The sequence below is a fragment of the Calypte anna genome, chromosome W (assembly GCF_003957555.1).
Source record: "Calypte anna isolate BGI_N300 chromosome W, bCalAnn1_v1.p, whole genome shotgun sequence".
NCBI lineage: Eukaryota > Metazoa > Chordata > Aves > Apodiformes > Trochilidae > Calypte > Calypte anna.
In genome coordinates this window covers 19,360,287-19,382,093 of record NC_044276.1, presented here as the reverse complement: position 1 = coordinate 19,382,093, position 21,807 = coordinate 19,360,287, and positions in this window count along the sequence as shown.

The following is a 21,807-nucleotide window of genomic DNA, read 5'->3' as shown; positions in this document are numbered from 1 at the left end:
GCAGAGCATCCTGCTACACCAAATCACTTAGATCTCTCCTTTTCCTCTCCTTTGGTTCCTCCTCTAAACATTCCATAATAACTCCTGTACAGTCCCAAAATGTTCTTACCTTGTATCCTGTAATCTGTCCTTTACCCCAGGGCAGTGACTCCTCTCAGTCAAAAAAGTGCTTTGGAGAGTGCTCACTGTGATGGGTTTCACACCGGGAACTGACTCTTACGGAACAGCCTTGGGGGTGTCCTGGACAGGGAGTCCCTTCCTCTGTGTACTTAATTTTGCTTCCTGCCTGTCATTGTGTGTCCTGGTTTGGGCCAGGATGAAGGTGATTCTCTGTCTTGTGCTTTTGCTTTCAGCTGAGCCTCTTTAAGTAGTTGCTGAGATTGGCAGCGGGTCCCTCAGACAATGTCTGCTTTTGGGGCTGATAACGCTTGATGTTTATAGGTACTGCCAGGGACTGGTATGCAGAGCCAAGGACACTGCTCAGCTCTGAGGAAAGCATTTTACCATCCAGGAGCCCTCCTTTGGGGAGGAACAGACAAGATAGATGTTAGAACTGACCAAACGGAGTATTCCATCCCATAGACGTCACGCTCAGTATAAATTTGAGGGATTTTCCAAATTTCGCGCTTCTTCTTCCGGCGCCTCTTCCTGCTTCAGCTAGCTGCTTCCCTTCTTGCCTCTCGTCCTGCTTCTTTTCCTGCCTCCAGCTCCCGACTGCTACCAACTCCAGGAGTCCAGCTTGGACTTTCCCAGGGCTACCCTGCAGCCTCGGTTGACGTGAGAGTTGTTGGGGGAGGAGGGGGAGGAGGGTGGTTCTCATTTTTTCCTGTATTTCTGTATGTGTTCACTAATTTATTCTATCATTGCTGTTTCATTAAAGTCTTGTAGTTTAATCTCCAACTGAGAAGTCTCTCTCCCTTGTTCTCTCTCCCTTCTTCATCAAGGAGGAGAGAGAGTTATTAATAGAGAGCGTCTGTTTCGGTTTAACCGCCGGGCCAGTGTTAAACCTTGACAGATTTATTGGCGCCCAATGTGGGGCACGAGCTACTTGGCTTGAATCTAGCTTAAATTTGACCAATTTCCCTGAATAGTTTGAATTCTAACTTCAGTGAAAGAATGGTTTCCTGAGCTGGAACCAGACCTCGTTCTTTGAAAAATTCATAGGGTTGGAGATTAGACTAATCATGCCATACCTTTGGTATTTGGGATATGTAATGTGCATTTTTGCTGCTGGAATGAGTGCTACTATGTGGGTTTTCCTGCGTAGGAGCTGCTTGAGAACCATCATTGCAATATGGTCTTCAATACTGGTGTTTGCCATGGTGCATGGAGCAGTGGTGTTTCATACAGAGATAAGAAATTTGATTGGTAATTACACTCCCAGTTTTAATTTGGGAAATTATACCATTCCATCATATTTTGGGCTGACTCCATCAGATTTTGGTGGCAATAGCATTTCATTTCTCAATCTTCTGGTGAGTGTTGTTAATTTCTCTCATATATTGGTGAGGAGTAATGCAAAAACTACAGTAATGAGACTGAGTATGTCTTCTCAGAGGCCGAGAGTTGCTGTTCGGAGAGAGCTGCTCCTCATACAGGGAGCACCCCCACTCCTGCCTCCCCAGCCGCTTCTCGCCCCCCCTCACACTTCTCGCCCCCCCTCACGCCAGCATCGCCAGTGTTTCTGTTACAGCTCCAGTTGCTGTCTCCACTCCCACAGACACTGCTCCTGCTCAAAAAGCAAGCCCTGCGGCTGCTACAGCTGCAGACGCCTCAGCCTCTCCCCCTCAGCCCACACAGTTACTTGTTGATCCTATAACTAGGAGGAAAGGAAAACAATGGAAATCAGAAACGAGCCTTAACCCTTCCAAGTCTGAACGAGACGACCAGGTGATAGAGGAAACAGAGGATACTGCCTCTCCTCGTAGAGCATACTCTAGAGCAGAGTCAGCTGAGGACTCAGACTCAGAATCTGCTCAGTCCTATTCCATGAGGGACTTGCATACTCTGAGAAAAGACTACAGCCGTTTTTCAGGTGAACCACTTTACTCTTGGTTACTTCGATGCTGGAATGATGGGGCTGCTACCATAACATTAACTCAGAAGGAAGCCAGGCAGTTGGGATCCCTGGCCAAAGATGCAGGTATTGATCGGGCATTTGGGGAAAAGGCTGGAACTACCAGTCTATGAAAACAACTCTTGTCAGCTGTGAGGGAGAGATACCCCTATAAAGAGGAAATAGGCTGCCCACAGATCAAAGCAGCCACACTTGGAAAAGCTATCAGGTACCTGGAAGAACTGGCTGTACGAGACGTGATCTATAACGATGATGACATTGAAGATCCCTATCACGTACCGTGCCCTAGACCTATGATGCAAAGGTTTGTGCATGCTGCCCCACCACCTTTTAACCATACACTATCAGTAATGCTATGGGTTCCTGCAGATGTGGATTCAACTGTGGGTGAAGTGATTAAAACTGTACGGGAGTGTGAGGATGCTGTCATAGCCCCTTGTCGGGCCTGGGTCTCAGCTATCAAGAGAGCATCTGAGAGACTGCATTCACCCCTTTCTCCTCAGACAGAAGAAGAACACCCCGTTGCAGCCATTAAGAGGAGGCGCCCTCCTATGAGGCAGGATCAAGAGGAACAGAAATCAGCAAGAGGAACCCTATGGGCACTCCTATGTGAGTATGGAGAAGACATGAAAAAGTGGGACAAGAAACCTACTGCTGCCCTACAGGACCGAGTGTTTGAGTTGATGAGCAAGCCAAGGGCAAAAGGAGGTCCTTCCGAAAAGATGGCTGCTCGAGTCTCCAGTGTGGAGTTACCCAATCCAAATATGCTGGTGACTCGAGATCCCTGTACATCAGGTGTGAGTACTGGGGACGCAAGCTCCAGTAATGCACATACTGACAATGCTGTATGTGCTCAAGCTTAGAGGTGCCCTGCCTCCAGCCAGGTGGAGGAGAGGGACAACCGAATCTATTGGATTGTGTGGATTCGATGGCCTGGCACATTAGAGCCACAGAACTATAAAGCCTTGGTGGACACTGGTGCACAGTGCACCCTAATGCCATCGAATCAGAAAGGGACAGACTCCGTCACTATTTCTGGAGTGACTGGAGGATCTAAAGAACTGACTATTGTGAAGGCTGATGTGAGCCTCACCGGAGTAAAGTGGCATAAGCACCCAATAGTGACTGGTCCAGATGCTCCGTGCATCCTTGGCATAGACTACCTCAAGGGAGGTGATTTCAAGGACCCAAAAGGGTACCACTGGTCCTTTGGTACTGCAGCTATTAAGACTGAGAATGCAGAATGGCTGCATGCTTTGTCTGGCCTTACAGATAAATCCTTTGTAGTGGGATTGCTGAAAACTATAAACCAGCGGCTGCCAACTGCTACTTCAGTAGTGCATTGAAGACAATATCGCGTCAACAGAGATGCTGTGATCCCCATTCACAAGCTGATCCGGCAACTAGAGATCCAAGGAGTGATCAGCAAGACTCACTCACCCTTCAACAGTCCTGTATGGCCAGTGAAAAAGCCTAATGGAGAGTGGAGGCTGACAGTGGACTATCGTGCCTTGAATGAGGTTACACCACCACTAAGCGCTGCTGTGCCGGACATACTAGAACTTCAGTATGAGCTGGAGTCAAAGGCAGCCAGGTGGTATGCGACCATTGACATCGCTAATGCATTTTTTGCATTTAAATCTGTCAAGGTTTAATACTGGCCCGGCAGTTAAACCGAAACATTGTGCATCCCTGTGCTCCTCTGAGCTTCTGCAGAAGTGATGGGCCTGTGTGAAGGCCTGGGATGGGCTGCTGGCTCTTGTGATGGGCCTGAGAAGAGCTGTATCAGGGTATTATTCGGGTCTCTCACCTGTCATTTCCTCTCCGAGCTCCTTTGTGAATGTGCAATTAGCTTTTATCACATAACCTAACAAGGTTATACACTTCTGTGACAATGAGAACATCCATAGATAACAGTATTCTATCAAATACATTTTAATGAGTGATATACATGCTTACAGCTGCCCATAAATGGATGGAGTTAAATATTTAAAGACTGACCACTGTCTTGACAGTTGCACTTTCCTTCGAAGCATCTTAGTCTAGCTGCTGCCAAGGACAAGAACCTAAGTTGAATGGCTATCCATCTTCAACAGATACCTATTCTGATTATAAAGATCAGCTATGTAAAAAAGATAAGGGAATTGGCAGCGGAAAAGAAGAATAACAGGATGGGAAAGCATCGCATAGACAGCACATAAACAGTTGTATTTAACCAGTTCTGAGCCCCTGAGTGTAGTGAAATGAGGCAACCAGGTGCCACTAATTGCCAGGGAGTGAGCATGAGCTTGTGCTTCAGGACTCACCTTTTATTGGACCCCTGGTGCTGCTCATGTGCAGTGGGGGCCCACCCTAATTAGGCACAGGTGGGCTTGACACAAGCTCATGCTCACTCCCTGGCAATTAGTGGCACCTGGTTGCCTCATTTCACTACACCTGAGAAAAAGAAAGTTACGGCAGATAAAAAGTTGCAAACAGGATGCCTGCGATCAAAAAAGCAGGACAAGGACGATAAGCAGTACCCTATCATAACGCGACAACAGGTGTGTGAACAGCTACACACAGCCAATCAACATGAGCCACGAAGACGCCAAGACCATATAAATGTAAAGCTTTGCTTAATAAAATTGAGCTTAGTTGCTAACTCATATTGAGTCGTCTCTTTGCTCCGTAAGCTCGTACCCTCCGACACACTGGGTTCAGGGCTTGAAGAAGAGTGGAACCACCGCCTATTCCTTGGACAGCATCGAGGGCAGCGTCGTGGCCACACATTATGGTTGATTATTGTGACATCAGCTCCATTGTCCATCATCATAGAAAGGGTCTTAATCTCACTACCAGTGGCCAGCTGTACAATCACAATAGGCCTTGTCTTCATCTGTTGCACTAACGTGACCGGAGTGCTTCCAGAAAATCCAAAGCCTTGAGTGCCCCGTGCCACAGAAGCGTTCTTCCCCAAGTTCATTTTTGGAAGAAGGACTAATTGTGCTATCTGTGTGCCTGCTTTGATTATCTGGGGGGGGGGGGCGTTAATGTGAAACAGGTGATCATGATTTCCCCTGTATAATCTGCATCAATTACTCCTGGGAGAACAACAAGTCCTGCGACACCAGTAGAGGAGCGGTCAATCAGTAAAGCTCCAACTGCACTATTCTCGTGATACACAGGTCCATGTATTCCTGTCAGGATCCGCTGCACTTGAGTTGATGTAAGAGTGACATCTATTGATGCTGGCACATCGCGACCCAAGCTTCCCCTTGTGGCTGGGGCGGGGAGCTGGTGTAGAGCGTTGGCCCGGCTACTTGTGTCCTGGCGCGGGGGCCCTTCGCACTGCTCCTCCCGTTTTTTGCAGACCTACACGCTGAATTGCTGTGACTGTCCTTTTGGCATCGATCACACCACACTGTGACAGAGCAAGCTCTTCTCGTATGGCCTCTGACCCCACATCGATAGCAAACAGGAGTGGATTTCCTGGATGAACTTCCTCTTCTGTCTATTTTTTGTGCAACCGCTGTGAGAAGTTTCTGGGTGGGCTCCATGGCAGCGGCAAAGGCACTAGCCATACCTTGACTTTGTTGTGTTTGGGCTGCCCTGGCAGCTACTTCTAGCATTTCCGAGACGTCAGCGGCTTTTGGTAGGGTGGAAAGCAGCGACTTCATCTTTGGATTTGCATTTTCAAATGCCAATAATTTGAGCATAGACTCTTTTAGCTTCGCTCCTAGGTCAGATTGAGCCGTGATAGATTGATGAAGTCGATCAATGAAGTGCTGAAAGGGCTCAGTCATCCCTTGCTTGACGGTGGTAAATGAGGGAAGTGGGGTAGGCTCTGGAACAACATAGAGGGCTTGGCGGGCTAGTTGTGCAGCGATGTGGTGGAGTGCAGTTGGGAACTGAAGCTGAATTTGGATGTCTCCACAGCGTCCCGAGCCCGTGAACATCTCGGCGGTCACCCCTAATAATGGATCCCCAGGTGCTCAAGGGGGGTTTACTTCTACCTGAGCCAGGCGCTCCCACTCCTTGAACCAGCTGATTTGCTGGGAGGGGGTGAGCAGGTACTTGGCCAAATTACGACAGTCATGGGGCTATTTGTGTCAGCGGTGAAGAGCCAATCCAGAATGGCCTGGCCACTTTCCATCTTTAGTCCTCCCTCCTTTAAGGTCTTTTTGGCCTGCTGCAGGGTTTTCCAGGCGTGTTGTTCATATTGAGGCAGCCCACCATTATCAAGCAAGATGGGACAAGCAATGGTGCTAGCTTCCCATTCCCCCTCGAGGATGGCATCACGAACAAAACCCCTCCACCTCTCGGGCCGGGGCTTATCAGCACTTTTAATGCCTTGTTTATTTTGCCGTGCTCGTAGCGGGGTTAAAGCGTCATCTTCATCGTCCAAAAAAGTGGATGATTCCCGATATTTGTGAAAAGATGACATCTTTTGCTCTTTAGACTGCTGCTCTATGTCTTTAACTCTCTTCTCTAAAGACTTCATTGCCTGATTAGTTTGATCAAGAAGGGCTTTTATTTTTTCTTCCAAGCTGGTGGATGCAGCTGGTGGGGTGGCTAGGGCGGCCACTTCTTTCCCTTTTTCCTTCTCTGAACCGGGAGGTAGCAGTAGGGGTGGCTTCAGGTAACAACTGGGACCGCCCATCTCAGGGGAGTAGGCTGCCGGCACTTTCTTATTCTCCTGCACCTCATTTTTGGTGCTCAGAGCGGACACTTCTTCCTCTTCCTCCGGCCCGATGTCAGACAGAAGGTCAGCTATGGAGTGATGCGCCTTTCCTGACATGCCTTTGATAGCAAAGCCTTTGTCCCCTAATCCTAGGAACGCCTTCGAAGTCCTACCACACCCAGGAGAAGGAGTAGGTAGCAGAGGTGCTGTGGGGACAACGTTAGACTCTGCTTCTCGTGGCGCAGCTGGTTAAGACCCGGTACTGCAATGCCAAAAGCCCCGGGTTTGAGACTCCACAGAGAGCCTCACCTTGGAGGCTATGAGCACTAGTGGCACAATAAAGGTAATACAGTGCTTGAGAGTGAGCTTGTCTGTGGCTGTGAGTTTCACCTTTTATTGGCCCCCTGGTCTTGCACATGCTCAATAGGGGGCCTGCCCTAATTGGGCACAGGTGGATTTGATACCGGCTCACACCCACTTCTCGGTAATCAGAGGTGTCTGATTGCTTTGTTCCACTACAAGAAAGTGCTCAGGAGAGCAGAAAGTAGGGCGCATGAGGAGGAGCATGAGTGAACAGGGGCTGAGCAAAAAGGGAGTGGCAAGGGCAGTTAGCATGGCAATTAGTGTGAGCAGGGTGTTAAGAACTGTCAGCTCCTCCAGGTACAATGGTATCTACCCAGCAGAGAAAGACTATGCTTCCACAACCCACCCAATTGGAGGTGGGCACGGAGAGGGTGCTCCCACAGAAGGAGGTGGCTATCCAGGTGACAGGCCATCAGAAATGCCACAGCCTTCCACTGGTAACAAGGGGCAGCTCTGACTCTGGCTGTGTCTGGTGTGAGCCGGTTGATGACCTACTCTACCAGGTGGCACAGCTGCAAGATGAAGTGATGGAGCTCAGGGAGGAGGTGAGCGGATTGAAGACTATCAGAGAGAGGGAGAGGGGATTAGATGAATGTTGTCACAACCTGCTCAGCACAAGAATGGCATGGGAGGTAAGCCTTATTCATGGAGCAGAGGATTCCATATTGTCTCAGCAAGCCTCCCAGCCTTCCCACACCAACTTACAGGAGCGGGGACAATGGGAACAGGTCCCTGCCCAACAAAACAGAGCAGGCATGTTCCCTCAAGAACCACTGACTTGTGGAAAGAAGACTCTACAACTTGGAAAGTTATAGAGAGGTATGTTTTATTCCAGTGCAGGGTGCAAGGGGGATCTCTCCACCTAACTTGCACACCAAACCCATGCCCAGGCTCTTGTTATATACACTGAAGTTATGCATATTCATTAGATTTAGCAATACGCCTATACATATGCATCACCTACTCCCGCTTCGTATTAAAATTAGTCCCAAGAGGTCATTTCCATGATCTCTTCCCTCCTGCACTTGCATAGTGTCTTCTGGTGATGGTCATGGGGGTTGTGGAGATGAAGTAAAAATGAAGCAAAGGTCTTTCTCTGGGTAAACTTTTCACCTCTTCTTCTCTGGGCATGTGCATTTCTTCAATCTTCAGCCAGGCTAACAACATGTTCTATTTATTATCTCAAGATTGCTATAGCTATCAGTTTAGTACATATATCTTCCTTGTAAAGTGATGACTACCCAAACAATGTCTTAGCTTCTATTAAACAGGCATTCTATGTTAGCTTCTATTAGGTCAATGTGACCCCTAGACAGTTACTAGAAGGCATTTTATATTAGCCCTTATATCAATTCCCTCCTCTCTCTATTTAGTAAAGAAATTCTTTTACTATACTTTCTATTGTTGTCTAAGCATAAATATATCATGAGCTTTTACTTTTATAAGGAGTCTCTCAAATGAGTTTCTAACACAATTTAATCCTGTTCCAACTATGATAGTTTGTAATAACGAGGTTAACCATCCTGTGAGCCTAAATCCTAGTTTTTCTAATAAGGTTGCTAGCCAATTGCTACTAAGGGGGCCCATATGTCTCTACTTGCTTTTGCCACTGCCTTCATGACTTTTATCTGTTTTTGTAAATCTTCAGTGACATTAGAGATATGTACGCAACAAGTATCATTATGAAGATCCAGGTATCCACATACCCCATGTTTTTCTAACAGTATCATACCAAGGGCCAAGCGATTTTGTAGGATCATTCTAGTATTAGATTGTAACTGGAGATTTGCATCTTGAAAGGCTTGGTTTGTAGAATTTGCGAGAGCCTCTATTTGACAAGTAAGTTTCCATATCGCAGCCCTGTTTTTAAATGCAGCTCCTCCAGGAGCAAAGAGTGCCTCTAAGCTCCACACTACAGCTGTTCCTTTGGAAGGTGGCTGCCATGGATCAAGATCTGTCTCTCTTTTGTTTCTCATAAACCATTTGGGCTGCAGTGGACTGTGTTTCCATATAGGACACAGGGTTAAAAGAGCGAGCGTCCACTCACGTATATGTTGGGGAAACAGTTCAGAAATATACAGGTTGTGAGCAATCCTGACTTACTTCAATTTAGGCCACATTGGGTTAATGGCTATTGAGGCCTAGTTAGAGGCTTTCTAAAAGTGAGCTAATGGGAAAGAGATAACTTAACTGGCAACAGAAGAGGAAAATAATTATGTGAGAAGAAGATTCCATGAGAATGGAATGTGTAATTGGAATACAAAGCCACCTGCATGATAAGATGGTGTAAACAAGGCTTCTCCATATAAAGTGAGTGCAAGTTGCTAATAAACGATTTCATACAATCATATTGATGTGCACATGGAATCCTTAAGCCTCCGCAGACTGTTTTCCCACAAATGGCGCCCGAACAGGGACTCAGGATGGCCCGGACCAGAGACTAAGGACGGCCCGGACCTGGGACTCTCATGCTGTTGCTTCCAGGAGCGATGAAGACAGCTCGAATGAGAGAGGAGCGGAGAAGCCAGCCGAAAGGAGATTGCTGCCCCAGCAATCTATGTAGCTGGTGCCCGGCTACGGAATAAACGAGCTCGGAATTGAAGAATCTTGCCCTGATCAGGTGAGCGGCTGGGGAGGAGATGGGGTCTACACTCTGATGTACAACAAGAAGAGGCAGTAGTTAAGCTCCTCCAATATATTCTCTCTAAGAGAGATTTATTACACGAAGGCAGGACCTTACGTGAATTACTGAAATGGGCACAGGATAGAGACTTGATCCCCTCGATGGGTACTGGTTTTGAGTTACCTACTTGGGAAGCCATAGGTATTGCCCTATGGGATAAAATTAGCAATGGAGATAAGGAGGCACAACGCTTAGCGTCTCTTTGGAAATTGATTAGAGAAACCTTAAAAGAAATGAAAAGTGAGAGGACAGCAACAGCCTCAGCGTTTGCTGTCTTAACGCCTGATCTACCAGTACCAATGAATGCTCAAAATATGGGCTTGACCTCTAAACAGTTATTTGAGACACCTAAAATACCCTTACCAGCACCTGAAGGGACTGTACTGATTCAAGCTCAGTCAACTCTGCTATTTGACCCTGGGGGTTGGATGAAAAGTAAAAATGGGACCGAGAAGCAAAACCAAAAGCGACCGAAAACACCACCAGAATCATCGGAGTTCCCAGAGGGAGAGAAGCCGGAGAACACAGGCGAGGAATCTTGGAATGCAGACTCTCGACCTTGCGCCTGCCTGCCGCGGCTCCCAACTGCTCTGCCACCTTTCCACCTCGGAAGCTTGATTTATCTTCTTGACCACAGTTGCCATCAATTAATCCTCTGCTTCACCTGTCAACACCATCAGTGCCTGCTATAGAGCAACAATCAAGGAAGGAACTGGGACTCGGAGACAAGCAACTAAGGAAACTGCTGAAGAAACTGAAAGAACTGGACACCAAGGATGAGTATACCCCTGAAAAAAACCCTAGTTTTTGCTCCAGGGAACATCCCGAACAATGGGGCACTAATCCATTTTTACCCCCTGATCCATTCCCTATTCCTGCTCCTATTTCCCTTAACCCTTTAACACCCACTGCTCTACCTCTTCCAGATCCGACATGGGGAGGGGAGGGTAGTGGGGGTGCTGGTAATGTGTATCCAGTAACTAGATGGAAGGGAATTATTCAAATGCTATAGTTGAAGGAGAAATGGTTCCCAATATGAGTCCGATGGTTTTCCAGTAATTGTGGGACCGGGAGGAGGAGGTCAATGGGTTGCATTAGATTGGAAAATGATAAAAGAAGTCGAAGTTGCCATTGCACAGTATGGTTTGAAATTGGTTTGAGTCATTTACTCAATCTCTTTTGCAACATCTTTTTACTGCTCAATAGTTGATGCCATATGACACAAAAATGCTCCTTAATACTCTGTTAACTTCTTCTCAACAATTGCAATTTCATCATAAATGGTAAAAGCTATGTGAAAATGCAGCTGTGATTCCTAGACAGAACACCGATGCATTACAAGGAGTGCAAGCAGAAATGTTACTGGGTGCTTGTCCTTTTGTATGCGCAGATTTGCAGGCATAGTTTCAAACTGAAGTGTTACAACTTTCACAAGAATTGGCATATAAGGCTTTGCAAACTGTTCATGATCCTGCACAAGCAAACCTTTCTTTTACAAATATTAAACAGAGGAGAGCAGAGTCATATTCAAAATTTGTGGATCATTTCTATTCAGTGGTAATGTCACATCTCGATTTGTTTAAAAAAAAAAAAAAAAGAAAAAAAAAATTTTTTTATATGTCGGCATATGACAATGCTAATGAAAAAACTAAATGTGCATTAGGACTACTCCCAAAAAGGTGCTACAGCAGCCCAGTTCTTAGACGTTGCTTAAGGTAACGATGCTTAAGATAAAGCTGCTTAAGAACCATCATTGCAATATAGTTCTCAATATTGATGTATATTGTGGTGCATGGTACACTGGTGTTTCATACAGAGATAAAAAACTTGGTCGGTAATTATACTTGCAGTTTTTGATTTAGGAGATTGTACCATTTCATTTTGTTTCAGGGTAACTTTACCAGATTTTAGTGGCAATATCATTTCATTTTTGAATCTTCTAGTGGTTGTTAGTTTTTCTTATATATTGGTGAGAAGTAAGACAAAAAACACAGTTATGAGTATGAGTATGCGTTTTTGGAGGCTGGAAGTTGCTGCGGAGAGTGAGAGTTGCTCCTGGTACGGAGAGCACCCCCACTCCTGCCTCCGCAGCCGCTTCTCGCCCCCCCGCACACACTGCTGCTGCTCAGAAAATGAGCCCTGCTGCAGACACCACAGCAGAGAAAAAAAAGTGTGTGTGTGTATGTGTGCTTTTGCTGTTTATAGGCTTGGAGTTTTGTCTCTAAACAATTTTATTTGGCTTTTTGGGCTTCAATTTGGCAACCATGGAGGAAACTAGGACTTCACCATGCCGTGATCCTGGAGGGGTCTGGGGACGCTTTTGGGGCCCCTCGACTAATTTTTGTCGGATAAGCCTCCTCTACCCCCTTGGTTCTACGCGCCGGTGGACATCTGAATTTCCTCATACTAAAATGTTATTTAAGCCCTTCCACTGCAGTGTGAAATGTGCTTTTAGTATTGTGTTGTTTTGATAACAGGTTTTTGTTAATGTTGTAATTCATGTGATCGTTTATATGTTGATTATGAGATGCGTCGTCTATATGTTGATTGTTGGTTATGCTATTTTGTTGCACTGCTAAGCAGATGAACTTAACTTCTGATATTTTAACACAGATGCTAAAAGGTGTTGATAGTGTCAGACATGCAGTTTTACAAAGTCGTGCTGCCACTATTTTATTGTTAGCTTTTAGGTTATGTTTTGAAGACTTGGATAGGGTGTATTTGCATAAATTTAGGTGATCATTCAGAGTCAATTCACAACCAAAACTGAATGATTAAGATAACATGAAAAAATTAACTGTTGCATATACTGGGTTAAATGAATGGTTAAATCATTTAAGGATATGGAGATAGCTTAGAAATTTAATTAGACAAGGTTTATCAATTATATTTGTTATTATTGGTTTTGATTAAAAAAAAAAAAATAAAAAAAAATAAAAGGACAGAGCGCAATGTCAAGACATCGCTGGAGTGGACCCGAGAGGGACAGATCGTTTTGCCCCCTAATGCAAGACTATTTGGTTTGGTTGCTGTGAACTTCAACGGACCTGCAAATAGCCTTGGGACAGCTTAGCGGGGAAATAGTGAATTCTTACCCTTCATATCGCTTGTTACAACCTTTATCTGACATGCAGTGGGAATCATGTAGTTTTTTGTCTGACAGTCCAGTGGATGGCATAATGGTCTTTATAGATGCTGGAAAAAAATCCCGTAAAGCTGTTGTTACCTGGGAGGAGATGCCTGGGCAATGGAAAGAACATTTAATTCAAGGGAAGTCATTTGACTCTTTGCAAACCCTTGAACTCACCATGGTTATTTGGGTTTTTGAAACGTGGAATAATACTGCTGTAAATATAGTCTCTGATTCACTTGATGTAGTAGGTAATGTTTTAAGAATGTATCATGCCATTTTGAAGGAAATTTCGAATAAGCATTTGTATTTCTTATTGCAGAAGTTTTTAAGACTCTTAGCAGAAAGAGAACATCCTTATTTTATCACTCATATCCGGAGTCATCTTAGTGACCAAGGTTTGGCTATCGGTAATAACCGAGCTGACTATTTAGTTGCACCAGCGTGGACTGGTCCTTCGGTTGATGTTTTTTCACAAGCTCGACAATCTCATGCATTTTTCCATCAAACTGCTAAAGTGCTAGCGAAGCAATTTCATTTACCTCTGGGGGATGCCCAGGGAATTGTGAAATCTTGTCCTGATTGCCAAAAGGTTGATTTGGTATTGGGATGGAAGTCAATCCTAAAGGTCTAAAATCCTTGAAACTGTGGCAAATGGATGTCACTCATGTACAACAGTTTGGATGCTTAAAATATGTGCCTGTTGGTATAGATACTTTTTCTGTGGCCGTTTGGGCCTCTGCTCAGACTGCTGAGGCAACGAAACATGTTATCAGACATCTATATGTATCCTTTGCTGTTCTTGGAGTACCTCAGTCTATTAAGACGGACAATGGCCCCGCTTATTCTTCTGTTCGTTTTCGACAGTTTTGTGGACAATGGGGTATTCGACATGTTACTGGTATTCCTCATAACCCTACGGGTCAAGCAATAGTGGAACGTTGCCATTCGGTACTAAAGACACTCCTTGAAAGACAAAAAGGGAGGAGGAAGGGAGTCCTCCTCAGGACCGGTTAAGTAAGGCTGTATATGTCATGAACTATTTACGCCTTACAGGAGAACGTACAGAACCTCCAATACTGATTCACCAAAAAGCTTTAGCAGACTTTGCTTCGGAACCTTCCACAAAATTTTGGTGGAATTCAAGAATTCCATCACTGGACAATGGGAAGGGCCGGCAGAGGTGAAACTGACTGGTCGAGGTTATATGTGCTTAGTTACAGGTACTGGAGTGCGTTGGGTACCGAGCAGATGGGTTCGACCATGGAAACAAACGCCTTTAAATGTGGATTCACAGTGATAATAATTCTGATACAAGTATTTGGTTTGGGAGATTGTACTGATTTATTTTATTTTAGGCTGATTCCACCAGATTTTAGTAGTAATAGTGTTTTGGTTTTTAAATTTTTGGTAGGTTTTGTTAAATTTTTCTCATATATTGGTAAAGAGTACGATAGATTCATGAGAATGTTTTTCAGAGGCCGAGAAATGCTGCGGAGAGAAAGAAATCCCCCCCCCCCCGCCTCTTTCCCCCGCGGCTGCTTTTCAATCCCCCCTTCGTGTGCCTGGCGATTGCTCCCAGCAAGCTTGCTATAGCTGCAGGTGCTGCCTCTGCCCCCGCAGATACTGTAGCTGTGAGCCCTGCTGGGAGGGGGAGGAAAGGACACCTCATAGCTTCATTAAAAAGACAAAAAAAAGAAAAGTTTCTCTAATGCCTTCTGAAAGGTATGAAGCAGAAGTGGGAAATATTTTTACATAGTTCTGGGCATCAAATGTCCAGGCCTGAATTTTGGTAGGCAGTAACTTGAGGTTTACCTGCTACTCATGAAAGATAGTGATATTTTCTTTTCCTTGAAAGGAGATTTTCGCTATCCATGAAATAGAAATAATTTTGCTTCAATTAGGTTGCGTCACTACTCTGCTTTTATGCAAACTCCAGATATTTTAAAACAACCTACTTTGATGGGCACATCGATTATAATTTGATCTATTGTTTAAGAGAAGAGTTTAAAAGATGCTCAAAGCTGCACTGCAAAATACTGTATACTATGCAGGGAGTGGTGTGATAGAAATTTCTTCAAGTTTAGTTTGAAACCATTAGAATACATGATTCGATAATAAAACCTTTTTCATTTCATACAATCAAAAAAAAAAAAAAAGGGGGGGGGAAAGACAAGGGAAGAGCGTATACCCTCATGAGAAGAAAAAAGAGGGTGACCTCATGAGAGCACTAATGAGTTATCAATAACATTTGCGATCAAACTGGTCGTTGCAACAATTAGGCCTAGAAAACAAGGGAAAATTTGAAATTTGGGTTTCTTGCTGTATCACACATAGCAAGAGGAGAAGCCTTCGGTAAGAATTGATAAAAATCATAAAATATACCAGTTAGCTTGTTGGCTTACAGATTTAATTAGGCAAGGCTTATCAGTTATATATGTTATTATTGCTTTCATATTACTAGTATGTTATTATTGCTTTTGCATCAGTATATATGTTATTATTGCTTTTGCATTATTGGTATGTTATTGCTTTTGCATTATTAGTATGCTGCTTATGACAATGTATCATTAGCATGTTATCTTACGTAAGAAATAAGTCAGAATTGCTCAAAAAACAAAAAGGAGAATATGTTGGGGAAACAGTTCAGAAATATACAGGTTGTGAGCAATCCTGACTTACTTCAATTTAGGCCACATTGGGTTAATGGCTATTGAGGCCTAGTTAGAGGCTTTCTAAAATTGAGCTAATGGGAAAGAGATAACTTAACTGGCAACAGAAGAGGAAAATAATTATGTGAGAAGAAGGTTCCATGAGAATGGAATGTGTAATTGGAATACAAAGCCACCTGCATGATAAGATGGTGTAAACAAGGCTTCTCTATATAAAGTGAGTGCAAGTTGCTAATAAACGATTTCATACAATCATATTGATGTGCACATGGAATCCTTAAGCCTCCGCAGACTGTTTTCCCACACGTATATTTCCTCCAACTGGGGCTCTTGTAGTCCATGTACCATCACTGGCCAACCACACCATTGGACCTAAGTTTTCCACACAGTCTTTTTCACATGTGAGTTGGGGCCAGATATCATCAATAATGATGTGATTCCAGGTATTATTAAGGGTGGTCATTAGGTTTCCGCATACATATCCAAAATATAACAATCTAGCTACATGCTATCATCGCTGTATTTCAGGATCTTTGAAGCTGCAGTTATATCGTTTAGTACAGTTCCACTGGGGAATTATAGGAGCTCTTGATCTCGAGATTCCTAAATTCCCGTAATGTATGTCAGTCTTTAAAGGATTGTAGGCAAGTCCAATTTCTCCTTCAGATGTCAGGCACCAGTTTGTGGTTAGGTCCTGATCCCATTGTCCATGCTGGTGCGTTTTCCAGACTTGGGGAATCTGCTCTCCCCAGGGCATATTTGTACAGTCACTATCTGGTGGCCTGTAGGTAAGAGAGGTTTTCCAAAATAGAGAGGATATGGTTAAATTACAGTCCTGTACTGTATCATTCTTAATTGTATAACTCAATGTATATTCTCTTTTACTATCATTCCATTGTAAATGTCCTCCTGTGCTATTCGGTGTTTTCCACATACTGAGCCATAACTGTTTAAGATCAACAGGGAGCGCTCCAAAATTTATAGGCTCCCCTGCACTGTATGGAAAGGGAAGACAGGCTGTTATAGAGGTAAGATTATGCATTCTTTTGAACCCCTGAATCAGCTGTAAAATCAAATTTTGTGAATCCCCAGATGGGTGTTTATGAAGCACAGGAGTTGTATTTGTTTTTGTTTCTAATAACAGTATCAAACAATAGAAACAACAATAGAAATGCCTCATTTTATCTTACATAATATCAGTGTGGTTGGATTAATTTGACTATCAATTTTCCATGGAGGGTTGTGAGCCTTCTTTATTCTTAAATGATGGATCCAGGAATCTTGCTCTCAGATTCTGACAGCAGTGAAAGATGTAAGCAGCACCTGGAAGGGTCCTTTCCACTGGGGTTCCAAAGTTTTTCCTGTAAGAGACTTAACATACACATAATCTCCAGGCTTAATGTTATGAATGGGACTATCCGATCCCCTACATCTGGTATCATATACTTGTTTCTCAATTTTATGAAGCTGCTTGTTTAGAGCAATCATATATGAGGTCATAGTTTCATCCCCCACTTGTGCTGACAATCCCTGTTGCACCATGTATGGTCTCCCACATAAGATTTCAAATGGGCTCAGTTTTTCCGCCATTTGGAACTTAGCATGGACTCTCAGTAGTGCCAATGGTAAGGACTGAGGCCATGCCAGGTTACATTCTTGTCCTAATTTAACAATTTGTTGTTTGAAGAATTGATTCATCTTTTCTACTTGGCTGCACGATTGAAGCCTGTAGGGGGTATGTAGTTGCCATCTATCCCTAAACACCGACTAATATCTTGTACTATTTTTGAAATTAAATGAGATCCTCTATCTGATGATATAACAGAAGGTATTACAAAATGTGGTATTATTTCTTCTAATAGTGTTTTGACCACCTACCTGGCCTTCTCAGTTCTAGTGGGGAATGCCTCTGGCCAGCCTGAAAAGGTATCTGTCATCACTAATAAGTGTTTGTAGCCCCCTTTCTTTGGCAGTTCTGTAAAACCAATCTATCACTGTTGTCCAGGTCCATTTCCCCTCCCAATTTAACCCACTTATAGTTTTGGAACTACTTTAGGATTGTTTCTGAGACAGACATCACATTGTTGTACTAGTTGCCTGAATGCTGTATACAAATTTCTTCCTATTATGCTTTAAGAAGAAGTTTATACAAAGTTTCTGTTCCCCAATGAGTCTTTTTATGATCTTCTTTTACCAGAGCCCATAACATTGGGGAAGGGACTATAATTTTCTTTTGTGGGGTATAAGCCCACCCCTCATCATTATGTTCTCCCCCTAGATCAGTTATGAGTTTCTGATCCTCTTTTGTATATATAGGTTTTCCTTTGAGTATAATTTTCCTGTCTGGAACAAGGGCATTCTCTGTACCTATTTTTACCTTTGCTGCCCATTTTGCCTCTCTATCCACCAGTTGGTTCCCCATTTCTTCTTTTGAGGTTACCTTTTTGTGTGCCTTAATATGAAATATTGCTATCTTCTGTGGTAGCTGGATTGCCTCGAGCAGCTTCAGAATTTCTTCAGCAAGTTTAATGTGTTTTCCTTGGGTACTCAAAAGTTCTCTTTCTTTTCAAATTGCTCCGAGTGCATGCAGAACCCCAAAGGCATATTTAGAATCTGTGTATCTGTTAATATTTTTCCCTTGGGTAAACTCCAACCCCCAAGTAAGAGCAATTATTTCTGCCTTCTGTGCCGAAGTATTAGGGGGTAGCAGGCCAGATTCTGTTACCTCAGTGGCAGTTGTTACTGCATATCCAGATGGTCTTTTTCCATTCAGGATGAAGCTGCTTCCATCAGTGAACCAATTTTCTGCTTCTTTCATAGGATTCTCCTTAAGGTCTGGTCGACTCAAGTAGGTTGCCTCTATTGTCTGGAGACAATCATGTTCAATGGGTTCTCCTGTATTTCCACTAGGGAAAGAAGCTGGGTTGACAATATTGGTTACTACTATTGTCACATCATCTTGTTCAACCATTATAGCCTGATATTTAAGAAACCTTTGAGGAAATAACCAGTGGCCACCTTTTGCTTCCAGGACTGCTGAGACCGTATGAGAGACTAGTACAGTGATCTTTTGGCCCATTGTGAATTTTTGGGCCTCCTGGATATTAGATAATATGGCAGCCACAGCTCTCAAGCATCCAGGCCAACCTTTAGCCGTGGTATCCAGTTGTTTAGAAAAGTATGCCACTGCCTGTCTGTATGAACCAAGTTCCTGGGCCAGTATCCCTAGGGCTATACCTTGTTTTTCATGTGAGAATAAGAAAAATGGTTTACTCACATCTGGTAGTCCAAGTGCTGGGGCCTCCATTAGAGCTTTCTACAGTTTCTCAAAGGCCCATATTGCTGCTTTATTCCATTGAAGCTGTTTCTGGTCAATGTTGGTTAGCACATACAATGGTTTAATCAGTATTCCATAGTTATAAATCCAAAGCCTACGCCATTCTGTCATTCCAAGGAAGGTTTGTAGTTCTTTGATTGTTTGAGGTCTCGGGGTTTGGCAGATAGCCTCTTTTTGGGCCTGCCACAATGTGCGCTGGTCTCCACACTGATTTCATATCCCAGATAAGTCACCTGTTGCTGAACCATTTGTGCTTTCTTCTTGGATACATGGTACCCATGTAAGCCCAGAAAGTTCAAGATACTCACAGTCCATGTTGTGCATGTGTCCTGAGTTTCATTGGCTATCAGGATATCAACAACATAGTGAAGTAAACTGCCTGTTCCAGTTGGTTGTTCCCAGGATGCCAGGTCTTTAGCCAATTGATTGCCAAAAACAGTGGGTGAGTTCTTGAATCCTTGAGGCAGCACCATCCACAGAAATTGTGTTTTCTGCCCAGTTTTGGGGTTTTCCCATTCAAAAGCAAACAGGTTTTGACTGGCATTATGGAGAGAGAGGCAAAAGAAGGCATCTTTCAAATCTAAAACTGTAAACCAGGTTAATGTTGGGGTTACAGTTGTAAGTAAGGTGTATGGGTTTGCTACTACTGTGTATAGATCCTCTGTGATTTTATTTATAGCCCTTAAGTCCTGTACTATTTAGTATGTACCATCAGGTTTGCGAACAGGTAGTATGGGAGTATTGTAACTAGATTCACATTCCTTAAGTAATCCTAATTGCAGAAACTTTTCTATTGGTTTTATCCCTTCCCCATCTTCTTTTCATAGGTGATACTGCTTCACTTGTACTGGTTGATATCCTTTCTTTAAATGTATAACAACTGCTTTAGCACTCTTTGCTCTTCCTGGGATATCAGAAGCCCATACTCCTGGATAAACTTGATCTATTATCTTTTCATAGGGTTTTCCTTCTATGGGAGTGGTGGCCAATAATAAGCTCATTATTTGAATATAATCTTGATCATTTACTTCAAGAGTTATTTCTCCCTTTTCAAACTTTATTACTGCTCCTAATTGTTCCAGCAAGTCCCTCCCCAGAAGGGGCTTTGGAGAGTTGGGCATGTATAAAAATTTATGTATCCCTATTTGTTTACCCAATTTGTATTTTAATGGCTTACAGAAGTATGCCTTTTCAGCTTGATCGGTAGCTCCCTGTACCATAATATAATTGTTTCCTAATGGTATTAGTTCCTGATTTAACACTGAAGATGTTGCTCCAGTATCAATTAAAAATTCCACTTTCTTTTGTTTGCCCCCTAGCTCCATTATAACCAGCGGATCCGCTAGGGTTGATCCCTCGTGTCTCCATCAATTCTCTATACTGGCAATCACTTGCTTTCCTCTTTGACTACCCTTTTCCTTATTAAGTTCCGAGCACTCATTTTTCCAGTGTCCTCTTTTCTTACAGATAGCACACTGGTCTCTTCCTAGTTTCCATCCGTACCCTCTAGATGGCGCCCGATTCTTTTTCTCAACTACCATTATTTGTCGTATTCCTTTTCTACAGCTTCTCTGTTTCTACAAACTCGCAAGGCTTCATGCAGTAACACTTCCAACCTCTGGTGTTCTTAGTTTTTGTAATTTCTGCTGTATGTCTCCTGTGGATTGTCCCAAAAATAGGGAGACTAATTGTTGGGTGCCAATTTCAGACCCCGGATCTAGAGGCGTATTACGACACATTGCGTCTCGTAACCTGTCCAAGAATTTGGACAGTGACTCAGAGGGACCTTGTTTTATTCCATACAGTATTGATCAATTACTGGTTTTAGGTATTGCCTTCTCTATTCCCCTTGTTATCCATTCTTGATAAGCATTCAATCTCCACATATGTGCAGACATATTCGGGTCCCACTCTGGGTGAAAGTAATCTTTGATATCTTCCCCAATTGTTTTATAATGGGTTTCAGCCAAATTATTTGCTGTTTTTGTCACCAATTGTTTCTCAGTTTTTGTTAAATGATCTAGTAATAGTTATATATCAGTCCAGTCCGGATTATGTTGTTTGATTACAAAATGAAAATATTTGCTTACATTTACAGGGTCTTTCTGATAGTCTTTAGCTATCTTTCCCCAAGCTTCTAAATCCGAAGTGGAAAATGGTGCTTTAATCAGAATGGACTCCCCTTGGGGTCCTACTGCCAGGCGAAAGGAGACTGCAGAGCTGCTGGGGGGTCCCTCCTTCTAGTACATTGAGCCACCAGACTATCGGGAGGTAAACATTCTGAGTCCTCATCCCAAAATCAGGGAGGGGGGCTAAGAATCATAGAATCAGCTGGGTTGGAAGGGACCTCTGAGATCATCAAGTCCAACCCTTGATCCACTACCGCTGCGGTTACTAGACCATGGCACTGAGTGCCACATCCAGTCTCTTTTTAAATATTTCCAGGGATGGAGAATCCACTACTTCCCGGGGCAGCCCATTCCAATGCCTGATCACCCTCTCCGTAAAGATATTCTTTCTAATATCTAACCTAAACCTCCCCTGGCACAAATTGAGACCATGCCCTCTTGTCTTGTTGATAGTTGCCTGGGAAAAGAGATCAACTCCCACCTGGCTCCAACCTCCTTTCAGGTAGTTGTAGAGAGTGATGAGGTCTCCTCTGAGCCTCCTCTTCTCCAGGCTGAACAGCCCCAGCTCCCTCAGCCTCTCCTCATAGGGTCTGTGCTCGAGTCCCTTCACCAGCCTGGTTGCCCTCCTTTGGACCCGCTCGACGACCTCAATATCCTTCCTGAACTGAGGGGCCCAGAACTGGACATAGTACTTGAGGCGTGGCCTCACCAGGGCTGAGTACAGGGGCAGAATCACTTCCTTGGACCTGCTGG